This window comes from Sciurus vulgaris (assembly GCF_902686455.1).
Source record: "Sciurus vulgaris genome assembly, chromosome: 5".
NCBI classification, from domain to species: Eukaryota; Metazoa; Chordata; class Mammalia; order Rodentia; family Sciuridae; genus Sciurus; species Sciurus vulgaris.
In genome coordinates, this window is record NC_136465.1 from 37,541,053 (window position 1) to 37,554,074 (window position 13,022).

Below are 13,022 nucleotides of genomic sequence, written 5' to 3' on the forward strand. Positions count from 1 at the left end.
ACTATATTATTTAGTAGAGTATAAGAAAATAACATAGCATGTTTTAAACATTTATAAACATCATATGACAAGTACTGTTCTAAATATTGTATATGCATAATCATATTTAATTCTGTAACGATCCCAAGAAGTAAGTCAAACTATTATCTCGGTTTCACAGATGAGGGAATTGAAGCAAAAGAGGTCAAAGCAACTTGCTATGACAGACACAGATATGGCATCCAGGCCCCTGGCCAAGGCAGGCCTTGGTGCCCAGCTGTGGGGAGTGTACCAGTGTAGTCAGCCCCAGTAGCAGAGAGCCCCTCACTTAAGGTCATGCCCTCCCTTTCCAAGCCAGCACACAGCAGTTTTCTTTACAGAGCACTAGGTTGGGACTGTGTGAAGGCCTGACTATTTCAGTTCAATGCATGAGTTTTGACAGTCCAGAGCTCCAGGTTGGCCTACCGCCATACTAACCTGGGCACGCCTGATCTCATCAGAGCTCTGGATTGGTCCAGGTTTGTCAGGCCCACACCTCATTTCTTCCGCCCTGTCCTGCTTTTGCCCAGCATCCTGAATCCCAAATTTTTTCTCAGCGTCAGCTTCTAGAGGATGCAACCTACAGCATTTGCCAAGGGCCCTAGAGCAGATAAACTGCAACACCGATTTTAATTTTTTATAATAGCTTTATTGAGATATAATTCACATCCCCTTCCACTGTATACATATAATTGTGTTTTTAGTACAACATTGTTGGATAGCCATCGTCACTATGTAATTCCAGAATATTTCAACACCCCCAAAAGCAATTGTATACCCATTAGCAGTCATTCCCAGTTTTTCTTTAATTGTGACTCTCCTAAACAATAATTCATATAGTTAATCCATTCTTGATAGTTATAAAATTTATCTACCTTGATCTAAGATACAAACTCTCCTAATTTTATCCTTTTTTAAAGTATCAGATTCATAAATATGTTCAAATTTTTATTTGGCAATCTTATTCCTGGGAACATATCCTAAGAAAAAATTGACAAAAGATGGGGGGATATCAGTTTGCTTCAGCTTTATTTATAAAACTAAAAAACTGGAAACAAATCTTGTCCACTGTGGATAATTGATTAACTAAATCATCACACATTAACAAAATACAATAATTTAATATTTAATATTCCATTTTTATAAGTAGTAATACATCCATTAAAGTTGAAATAGCAACAAGGAAAATGTCTGTTATAACATTAAGCATAAAAACAATATAAAATTGCATCTACAACTATGCAAAATATGTACATATGGATAAGGTTCAAAAGGAAATGGAGAAAAATGAAAACAGTTGTTACAACAGGATGTCGGAACTGTGAATTATTTTCATTTTTCTGAGTACTTTTATTATTGTCAAAATATGATCTTTACAATAAATTAGAATTGGAGAGAAAAATGAATACTCTTGCCAGTAAAACTTCTCATTTATAAGGGCCAGTCATATAGCCTAATAACTCTTCAGAGCAAGGACTTTAGAGTCAGATGGACTTGAATTTTCATTCTGGCTCTCATATTTCTGAGATGTGATATTGGGGCAACAGCCTAACTCTGACACCTAGTTTTCCATAGCTGTCAACAGGGGCTAATCATACCATCTACCTCACAGGCTGTTATGAAGATGGAGATAGTGGCGCCTAGCAACGTTTAATAAATGGTAACCGTTGTTACTTTTGTTGTGTAGATAGTGGTGGTAAAAGTGAAGGTGGTACCAACAAGGTGTTGGGAAATAGGAAACAGAAGTAGTTACTTGTGAGATACCACAAACACTAAAAAAAAAAAAAATGAATGGAAATATCATTTAACACTGAATATACAAGCAGAAGAGTTTCCAACATCTAGGGCAATTGATTACTCCAATTCAGACCAAATGAGAGCTGGGATTGGGGTCATTGTTTTTTCTTAGCTGAAAATACAGAGAAATCTGTACCTATAACATAATTATTGGTAACGTTGAAAACTTCATCCAAGTAACTCAAGCACTGCTAAATTTGTGTGACTCATCTTATTAATGAATACAAAAGCCTATTATCTATTCTCATTGTAATTACTGATATTATCATCATCAGTAACAATGACTCAGTATGGCCTATTAAGTGAACCTATTCATGTCTTTGTCTTCCCTTCTGTCATAGATGAGCTATTCTCTTCTCCCAGGCCCATCCCTCCCTTGCACACACAACACCAGCCCAGGGCCTCCTGCCACTCAAGGACTCTCAGTCATTTCCTCTACTCTTGTGTCAGTTTGTCCTCTCCTCTCATCTACATATAAGCACACTGTAGCATGTCTCATCTTAGTAAAAATTAAAAATGCTTGTTTGATGTCAGATCTTTCTAAGCACAGCCCATTTCTCTGCTCCCCATGATAGCAAAACTACTTGAAAGAGAATAGCAGAATGCTGAAAGTTATTTAAGCTGGGTGATGGGAATATTATATTTATCTTGCTACATTATAATTTTAAAAAAATTATTAACTATAGTTGACATATAATAAACTGTATATATTTGATATGTGGAATTTAATAAGTAATTAGCACAACAACATACCAGTAAATCAAGATAATGAACATATGTATGACCCTGAAAGATACCTAGTTCCCCTTTGAAACTCTTCCCTCCAGTTCTACCTCCCCAGCCAACCACTGACTGATTTGTCACTATCAATGCATTTGCATTTTCTAATATTTGTTTGATATGGGGCCTTACTATGTTGCCCAGGATAGACCCAAACCCCTGGGTTCAAGTGATCCTCCTGCTTCAGCCTCCCGAATAGCTGAAACTACAGATGCAAGTCATGGTATCTGGCTCATTTTATAGAAATTTTACAAATGAAATAATTCAATATGTTCTCTCTCTTTTGTCTCTTTCACACAGAATTAAAATTTTGAGACTCATCTATGTTGCAGCAGCATGCACAAACAGTTCAATTTCTTTATTGCTGAGAATTACTTATACTAGAGTTTGCTTATCCATTCCTGTTTATGGGCACTGAGATTATTTCCAGTTTAGGGGTCTTACAAATAAAGCTCTTACAGGTCTTTAAGTAGACATATGCTTTCATTTATTCTGCATAAATACCTGGAATGGAATGACTGATCATATGGCAGGTTTCATTTAAATTTTTAAAAACTGAAAAACTGTATTCCAGGGTATTTGTATAATTTTATATTGCTATTCTCTGTGTATGAGTTCCAGATCCTCCACATCCTAATCAACACTTGGCATATAGTTAGGTTTTTTTTTTTTTTTATTGTTACCATTCCATTAGGTATGATTTCTCATTGTGGTTTTAATTTGCATTTCGTTACTAATGAAGTTGAGCATCTTTCAATGTGCTTACTTTTCATTTACAAATTTTCTTTAATAAAGTTCCTGTTTAAATCTTTTATTCCTTTTTATTGAACTATTTCCTTATCATTGCGTTTTTAAGAGTTTTTTTAAAATATTCTGGATGTAAATCCTTTATCAGATGTATGATTTTCAGATATTTTCTCCCAGTCCTTTTATCCTCTTAACAATGTCTTTTAAGAAGCAGAAACAGTGCCTTTTAAAAAGCAAACATTTTAATTTTGGTAAGACCAATTTATTAAAATTTTTAATGTGTACTACTTTTGATGTCGTATGTGAAAAATCTTCACCAGACCCCATAAGTGTTTTCTCTTGTATTTTCTTCTACTGGAAGTTGTTCTACAATTTACTGATGCTCTGATTATTTTTCAATTATTATTCTCTTTTCTTTATGTGTCTTGTTTTAGATAGTTTCTATTATATCTTCAAGTTCACTAGTCTTTTCTTGAACTGTGATCTACAATATTTGATGTTATTAGTCCCACCCATTATATTTTTATCATTGATATTATAGTTTTCATCTCTAGAAGTAAGATTTGTTTTAATATCTTCCATATCTTTAACTTTTTGAACATATGTAATATAGTCATAATAATTATTTCCTAGACTTTATTTTCTAATTCTAATGTATGTGTTAATTATGGGCTAGTTTTGGTTTATCTCTTAGTGATAATAATATTTTCTTGTTTCTTTTCCTGCTTAGTAACTTTTGTTTTACATGCCAGGCATTGCTAATTTTACTTTGAAGGGTACTGGGTATGTTTGTATTCCTGTATTTTTGAGCTTTCTCCTGGGATGTTTTTAAGTTACTGTTTTGGTTTGGATGGGGTGTTCCCGCAAAGCTCCTTGTGTTAATGCTGGAATATTCAGAGGCGAAGTGATTGTATTTAATCAGCCCATCCTAGTTTGATGGACTGACTGGTTAGTAACTGCAGGCAGGCAGGGCATGGCTGGAGGAGTGGTGGTTCCTGGGGGCATGCCTTAGAAGAGTTGTTCTTCCCTGCAGTCCCTTCTCTGTCCCTCTGCTTCCAGGCCCATGTGGTGAGCTGTTTTTCTCCATCCTGCCCTTCAGCCATGAGGTGCTGCCTAGCTTTGGGCCCAGAGCAATAGACCTGGCAGTTTCTGGATGAGACCTCTGAAACTGGAGTCCCAGATAAACTCTCCCTCCTCCAACTTGTTCTTGTCTAGTATTTTGGTCAGCAACACAAAGTTGATTAAAACAGTTACTTAGCAATGATCTCTTGGAATCTTGCTTTTAAATGTCAGGTGGGACACAGCAGTGTTCTGTCTGGGACATGGCAGTGTTCTGTCTGGGCCACGTTAGTCTCATTATTGAGGCAAAACCCTGTGAATTTTATACTAAATGCCATTCATTCTAGCTGAAGGGAAAAGGTGCCATTCACAGTGCTATGTGCTCGTACCGGGCATTATTCCTTCTAATCCTTCTAGTGGGATTTGTAGTAATAAGTACTGGTACTGAGATAAATAATCAAGGGAAAATACATGCAGAAATTCTGCGTGTAGCTCTCTCCTCTCCAGTAATCTGTCCCATGACCTCGAGCTACCTTAGTCTCCCTAGACTCTCAGTCTCTGATCCACATCCTCAACTCAGAGAGTCCACCAAGCTCTATCCCTGAGCTGAGGCCTAAAAACTGTCTCAAGTAAGCTGCAGCAGTCACATGGCTTGCTCGTTTGTTTCCTGCCTTTCAGGGATCATTGTCTTTTTTTTGCCTGTTTCCTGGCATTTCAAATCACTCTTCCATGTATTTTTTCCATTTTTCAGTTATTTCATGTAGGAAAGTAAACATGGCCCCTGTTACTCCATTTTGTTTCAAAGCAGAAGTCTCTGTCTTGCTATTTTTGTGCATGAAATTTTCCATCACTGAAACATACTAAGATAAAAATAAGATAAAGAAAAAAGACTCCTTGAAAGAGTCTTTTGTTTCTCAAAACTACTTTACTCTTTTGTCCTCAACACTGCTGAAACTGTTCTTCAGTGGCCTCCAACGCACAGCTCTTAGTCCTTGTTTTGCTCACTCTCTGTGACACAATCACTCTTCCTTCTTGAAACTTTTTCCTCCTTTCTCATCCAAGAACCTGCACAAAGTCTCCTGGCTTCCTGATGTCTGCATCTCTTTTGTTCTATCCTCTTCCACTTTCCAACCTGTAAAAGTTATAATATCCCATGATTGATCTTCGGATCTTTACTCTGTTCACACTCCCTCCTCATTTCATTCCATCTCAGGATACTGTATGCCATCTGTTCACTCACTTAGATTTAGCTACCATATACTTAGATTCAGTTCCCATATATGTGTAGGAATGCATGTGCATGTGCATGTGTGTGTGTGTATATGTGTGTGTGTGTGTATACATATGTATATGTGTATGTATATATGAAAGTTTCTACTTGTTATTTCCACAAGGATTATTAATAAGCATCTTAAATATAGCGTGCCCCTGCCCACTACTTCTTGATTTCTTCCCTCTAACCTCTAACCTGGTCTCTTTCCTCAGAGTTCCCCATCTCAGTAAATAATAGCATTCACTTGGTTGCATGGGTCAAAACCTATAATCAACTTTAGTTTTTCTCTTTTGTTCACTACTCATATACAGGCTATTTGCAAATGTGGGGAGCTATAGCTTTAAAAGGGAACCACTTCTTGACAATCCTAGGGTCAATAACCCATTCTAAGCTATCTTCATCCTTCTCCTGGACACTAAAGTAGCCTCTTAATTGGTTTCTCTATAGCATATTCTCTACACAACAACCATAGTGTTACTTCTAGATATGTCATACCAGTTGACTGTTTTGCAGAAATGCAATTCTAAAATTGATGCAATTCTAAAATTCATATGGAATTTCAAGGGATTCTGAGTAGCTAAAACAACCTTGAAAAAGAAGAGCAAAGTTGGAGGTCTCGTAGTTCTCAATTTCAACATGTTCTACGAAGTTCCAAATCATCAGGACTGTGTGGTACTAGCATAAGGATAAACAAATAGATCAAATAAATAGAATACAAAGTCCAGAAATAAACCTACGTATCAATAGCCAATTGATTTTTTCCCATATTTTTATTGGCACATTATAGTTGTACATAATGGTGGGATTTGTTGTTACATATTAGTACATGTGCACACATAACACTATAATTAGGTCAACATCACCCCCCCAGCACTTTCCGCTCCCTCCCCTCCTTCCTCATCTCTTTTCTCTGCTCTGCTGATCTCCCTTTGATTTTTGCATGGACTCCACACACACACCTTTGTTTTCCTTTTTCCTCCCTAGCTTCCACACATGAGAGAAAACATGTCCCTTGACCTTCTGAGTTTGGTTTATTTCACTTAACATTATGTTCTCAAGTTTTATCCATTTTCCTGGTCAATTGGTTTTTTTGACAAGGGCACATAAACAATTCATTAGTGGAAGAATTGTCTTTTCAACAAAAGATGTTGGGGCAATAGACACATGAAAAATAACATATTTGGATCCTACCTCACATATTTTATAAAAATTAACTCAAAATGGAACAAAGGCCCAAATATGACAGCTAAAACTATAAGACTCTTAGAAGGAAACATAGATGTAAATCTTTTTTCTTTTTTAATTTTTTGTAATTGTAGATAGACAGCATGCCTTTATTTTATTTGTTTTTACTTTTATGTGGTGCTAAGCCTTGAATCCAGTGCCTCACATGTGCTAGGCAAGTACTCTGCCACTGGGCTACAGCCCCAACACCAGGTGTAAATCTTTATGCCCTTGGATTAGACAATAATTTCTTAGCTAGGTCACCAAATCAATCAAAGAAAAAATAAGCAAATTAGAATATCAAAATTAAAAACTTTCAATGGATATAATTGTGGAATTGAAAACTCAGAAAAAAATATTTGGAAGTCACATATCTAATGAGAGTCAAGTATAGAGAATACATAAGTAACTCTCAGAACTCAACAGGTAAGCTGGGTGTGGTGTGAACACTTGTAATCCCACAGCTCAGGAAGCTGAGGCAGGAGGATCTCAAGTTCAAAGCCAGCCTCAGAAATTTAGTAAGGCCCTGAGCAACTGAGATCCTGTCTCAAAAGAAAAAATAAAAGGCTGGGGATGTGGCTCGGTGGTTACATGCCACTGAGTTCAAACCCTGGTGCCAAAAAAAAAAAAAAAAAGCAAACTCAAAAGTTAGACAATATAATCCAATTAAAAATGGGCAAAGGGTATTACCTGAGTTTGGACTATTTTGTGCTGCTATAACAAACAGATTGGGTAATTAAGAATGGACAGAAGTGTATTGGTTCACAGTTCTAGAAGTTAGAAAGTCCAAGATTTGAGTGGTAACAATCTGGCAAGGGCCTGCTTGTTATATGCTTTCATGGTAGGAGGGTAAAGGGAAGCTGAGAGAGCAAGAAGATGCCCAACTTGTCCTTTTATAAAGAACTCAATCCCACAATAACAACGTTCATCCATTCGTGATGGCTGAACCCTCCTAGCCTACTCTCTTATACCAATACTGCCACACTGAGGATCAAATCTCTAAATCATGAACTTTGAGGGACACATTCAAACCATAGCACATTTGAATAGATATTTTTCCATAGACATACAGGTGACAAACACATGAAAAGATGCCTCGTTAGTTATTGGGTAAATGCAAATCAAAGCAACAATGGGATAAGCTCTCATACATGTTAGGTGGCTATGATTAAAAAACAAGAAATATGAGTGTTGATGAAGATATGGAGAAATTGGAACCCCTCACATTGCTGGTAGGGATACTTTGGAAAACAGTCTGCGGCTCCTTAGAAGATTGAGCACAAAGTTACCATATGATCCAGCAATTCAACTCCTGAAACACATACTCATAGAAAACCTTGTACACAAATTTTGATATCACCATTATTCATAACAGCCTAAAGTGGAAACGGTCCTAATATTCATCAATTCATTAATGGATACACAAAATGTAATATATGCATATAATGAAATATTATTCAGATATAAAAAGGAATTAAACACTGATAAATCCTGTAATTTATGAGTACTGAAAACATGCTAAGTGAAAGAAGCCAGACACACAAGGTCACAAGCTACATGATTCCATTTATATGAAATGTCCTGAATAAGTAAGGTAAGTCCACGGAGACAGGAAGTAAACTAGTAGTTTCTAGGACCTGAAAGAGAATGGGGAGTGACCTGTTGAAGGATCTGCTGAAGGGTTATTTTAGGGGTGATGAAATGTTCTGGAACTATCCAGTAGTGAAGGTTGTACAGCTCTGGAGCATGGAAACCACTGAATTGTACACTTTTAAAGGGCAAATTTTATGGTATATGAAATATCTCATTTAAAAAATAAAAGCTAGATCTTTTTATATCCATATACGAAATGTCCAGAATAAGGACACTAGCATTTCAGACAGAATGAGAGGGAAAGATCTTTTAGAGGATGTGACCCTTGACGAGGGCCCAGGATAAAGTAAGGAAGTGAGTCATGCAAAAATTTTGGCAAAGAAAAACCATTTCAGAGAGAGACAAAATGCAAAGGCCTTAGGCAGGGCCCAGGACCAGCAGGGAGAGCGGAGTGGCTGGAGCACAGTGAGGGTGGGAGGGGCGGTAGGCAGAGCTGTGGCCTGGGAAGTCAGGGGCTGGATCATTTACAGCCCTTCAGGCTAAGGAAGGACTTTGGATTTTATCATTAAGTGTGATGGAAAGTCTGAAGGAAAAAAACACCAGGAAATAAAAAATTGGGGCTCCACATGAGTTGTAATGGGAAAACAAGCAACACAAGAGGTCAGAGCTGGAGTAAAAGATGTCTGGTAAGAATCTAGCAAGATAAGACAAAAGGTCCTTCTAGAAACTGAGATGATGAGTTAGGCAAGAAGTCAGAGCCACTGTCCCTGAGAAGTGGCAGAAATCTTGGGAACTCAATCCCAATTTTACCCCCAAAGTGATCTCAGTTGACATATCTCAGGAATGAAAAGAGCAATGTTTAAAAAGAACCTGAATATTCCCTTTTCCCTGATGAAGAAGCTAATGGAAATAATCACAAGGCTTTAAGGAAAAAAAAAAAAAAAAAAATCAGGATTTGATGTGAAACTCCCTCTCAGCAGTAACTGGGCTTCGAATCAATGTTAATAACAAAAGGAGGCTTCCACCTCTGCCAGATGTGTTAGTTCCCAGAAAGGATTCTGATTTAGACATCCCACCTTTAAACAAAACAAAAAGGTCAAGTGTAGAGTCCTACTCTGTTGTATCCCTGGCTTTTCCTGTTAGGATTTATCAAGACACTTCATTGCCTGGACAGGACATAAATCAGTACATCCTTGACTTGAAAAAAATAAGTTTGAAAGTACTGTGGTTTTTTTGTTTTGTTTTGTTTTTTTGCAGTGCTGGGGATTGAACTCAGGGCCTTGTGCTTACAAGGCAAGCACTCTACCAACTGAGCTATATCCCCAGCCCAAAAGTACTATTTTGATTCTTTACTATGAACATGTCCAAAACTAAACACACTGGACAACAAGGAATAACCAATTTAAATCTGCATTGTTTGCCACTTGGGAGAGAAAGCTCAGATCAGTGATACTTTCATGACCCCACCCTTAACATTTGGTTAAGGAAATATCTTACAATGAAGGAAAGTCAAGGTGACCATCAAAGTCCCCATCAAAGTCTAGCCATCCTGAACTGGATGATACTTAAAAGAATATTAGTCCAAATTCCACAATCATTTATATGTGCAACAATAGCCTGGAGTCAAAAAAGAACAGTTGAGAGAGTTTATCATTCTTAAACTATGACTCTCCATTTATTTCTCAAAACAAGAGAGCAAAGCAGAAATCAAGAAGCCAAAACATAACTCAGATGCTGCAGCCAACTGTCTATTATTTCACAATCTTCTTACACCTTAAATAAACATGAAGGGTTATAACTAGCTATAGTGAGATACTACAGAAAACAGACCAGAAGAAACCTTCAAATATCCAGCCTTCGTCTTTCTTCTACAGGAATCTTACTTTTCTTTATGACTATAAATGCCTTTCACAAGACAGTTAAAATCAGGCATGATGTCATGGGATGACCAAATGCCTTTTTCAGGATTAGTACTTGTCTGATGAACACATGGCCTACATATCAGAAAAAGTATCTGCTATTGTGGGGGACCAATATTTAAGGTTATTTGAATATTAGAAATTATATTGATATTTAAGCAACAGGAGTATTTAGGGTTGAATGTGAGTGTATATTTATTTGGATCTTTTTAAAAAATCTGTATGTGATAATAATTACAGTAAGGTTGGATTGGAGTAACATTTCTCTTGTCCATAGCAACAAACTCAGAAAACAAGAGAATCTTAGTTAGCAGAACATCAGTAGCAGAGATTGCACTTTTTCTCTCATGTATACATAGGAAGCAAATGAAGAGAAACTCTAACTTAGAACCAAACAACCCTGTGCTTAAAATAGTAGCTTGGGGCAAACTCAAGGGTTCAACATCAATTAATCTGTTTTGGGGGCCGTATATGCTCAAAGATTTTCAATCTGTTTTGAAACAAAATAAAAAGACCTTAAACTAAAGAGAATATGCCCTGACTCTGTACAGGGCGAACTTGTGAATTAGGATGGGGGAGGATAGGAAATGTAAGGGTGTATGCATAGGATTTCAATTTTAAATGTTATAAAAACAACATTGGAGTAAAAATTTCCTGGGAATGTGATGGTTTTATGGGTCAACTTGACCAGACTGTAGTACCTGATTATTGACTCAAACACTAACCTAGGTGTTACAGTGAAGGTAGTTTGGAGATGGGGTTAACGTGACAGTAGGAGCAAAGTCCATGTACCTTGACTCTAAGTAAAAGACTACCCTCAATAATGTGGGCAGGCCTCATCTACTCAGTTAAAAGGCTTTAGAAACAAAATTAGGGCTTCCTGAAAGAAGAATAAATTCTGCCTCAAGATTCTAACATTATTTCTACCTTGAAAGTTTCCAGTCTATCTGCCTACCCTACAGATTTTGGATTTGCCAGTCCCCACAACTGTATATGTCAAATTCCTGAAATCTCTTAGTATCTCTGTGTGCATTTTTTCCCCCATAGGTGTACATACATGTATACTAATGTATGCACACCTATACATACACATGTAACTATCTAGTATATGCATATACTTCTACATATATGGTATATATGTGTGTATATGCATGCATATGCACAAGTATATACATTAATGTATGCATACATTAATGTACACATGTACACAAACATACACACACACATCTCCTACTGGTTGTTTCTCTGAGGAACCCTGACAGAGTAAGAGTGTTCTGGGCAGAGAACGTAAAAGCAAAAGCACCCTGTGCTGGATGCTGTTCTAGACATTGCCAAACAACTGTGACCAAGACAGATGTGGTTCCTACAATCCTAAAGTTAAAGACCAATGAGAGGTACTGCTGCTTGACCCATCTGTCTGATCCCAGTCCCTCTGGCCCTTCCCAGATTCACTTACTTTACTCACAATTCCTACCCCACAGTTATTGTTTCAACTCTTCTTTTTTTATTTTTTTTTTTGGGGGGGGTACCAGGGATTGAACTCAGGGTACTCAACCACTAAGCCATATCCGCAGCCCTATTTTGTATTTTATTTAGGGTCTCACTGAGTTGCTTAGCGCCTCACTTTTGATGAGTCAACTTTTCTTTTTAGTGGCATTTCTAATAACATCTGCCTTACGTTACACTTGCCTCATTATTACTACTACCCACTCACTTTTGGTGATTATGGAGTTTAGGAACTGTGTTCACACACCTTCGAATTATCTTCACAAAAACTGTCAAGTGGAAAAGACAGGTACTATCCTTATTTCACAGATGGGGTAAATTAACCTGGATGAGATTACAAAGTTAACAAATGGCAAAGTGGGGTCTCAGACCCAAATCCCACCTTCCCATTCAATAAGAATACTTTTTTTGGAAAAATAATTTATGATCTCCTCTAATGGCTCACCTTCCAGCCACCATTCACTCCTTGGTTCATTTCAATCTGATAGCCCCCTCATTCCTGAATGCAAATGTTTTGCTTTTGGCGAAGTTGGGTGGGGACTGTAGTTTCCTATGAATTACATGTGGCAAGGCTGTCTGTCAAGCAATATTAAGGAGACGTCTCATTTCTACTTAAGCATCTCTGCATGGTTCTGTTTTCAGAACATATTAATAATCTTTTGAAAACATCAGAAAAATAAGGGTTGCAGTCCAACTGTAATAAAATTCAAAATTACCTAGGAACAGTCTGTTAAAGAAGTGTGCATGAAAGATGGTGGAAGAGACAGACATCATTACTCTATGTACATGTATGATTACACAATGGTATCAATCTGCATTGATATACCATAGAAACGAAAAGTTGTACCCCATTTGTGTACAATGAATCAAAATGCAGTCTGTATAAATAAAAAACAAACATATATATTTAAAAAAAAAAAAAGTGTGCATGAGCCGGGCAGGGTGGCATATGCCTGTAATCCCAAGACACTAGGGAGGCTGAAGCAGAAGGCTCACAAATTCGAGGCCAGCCTCAGCAATTTAGCGAGATTTCCAAAAAGGAAAAAAAAAAAAAAAAAAAAAAAAAAAAAAAAAAAACCCACACACACTAACAGGGATGTAGTTCA

The 13,022-nt window shown here is 37.1% G+C and overlaps 1 long non-coding RNA gene across 2 annotated transcripts; it reads right to left on the reverse strand.

The window, feature by feature from the left end:
- Positions 1 to 688: 688 nt before the first annotated feature.
- LOC306662360 lies at positions 689 to 12,791 on the reverse strand. 2 transcript variants are annotated; one of them, XR_013764094.1, is made up of 3 exons: positions 12,362 to 12,791; positions 12,164 to 12,240; positions 689 to 5,533 (listed from the first exon to the last, which is right to left on the reverse strand). It is a non-coding gene; the product is annotated as an uncharacterized lncRNA (long non-coding RNA). The 2 variants fall into 2 exon arrangements; XR_013764095.1 differs by having other exon boundaries at positions 12,125 to 12,240.
- Between the last annotated feature and the right edge of the window lie 231 nt (positions 12,792 to 13,022).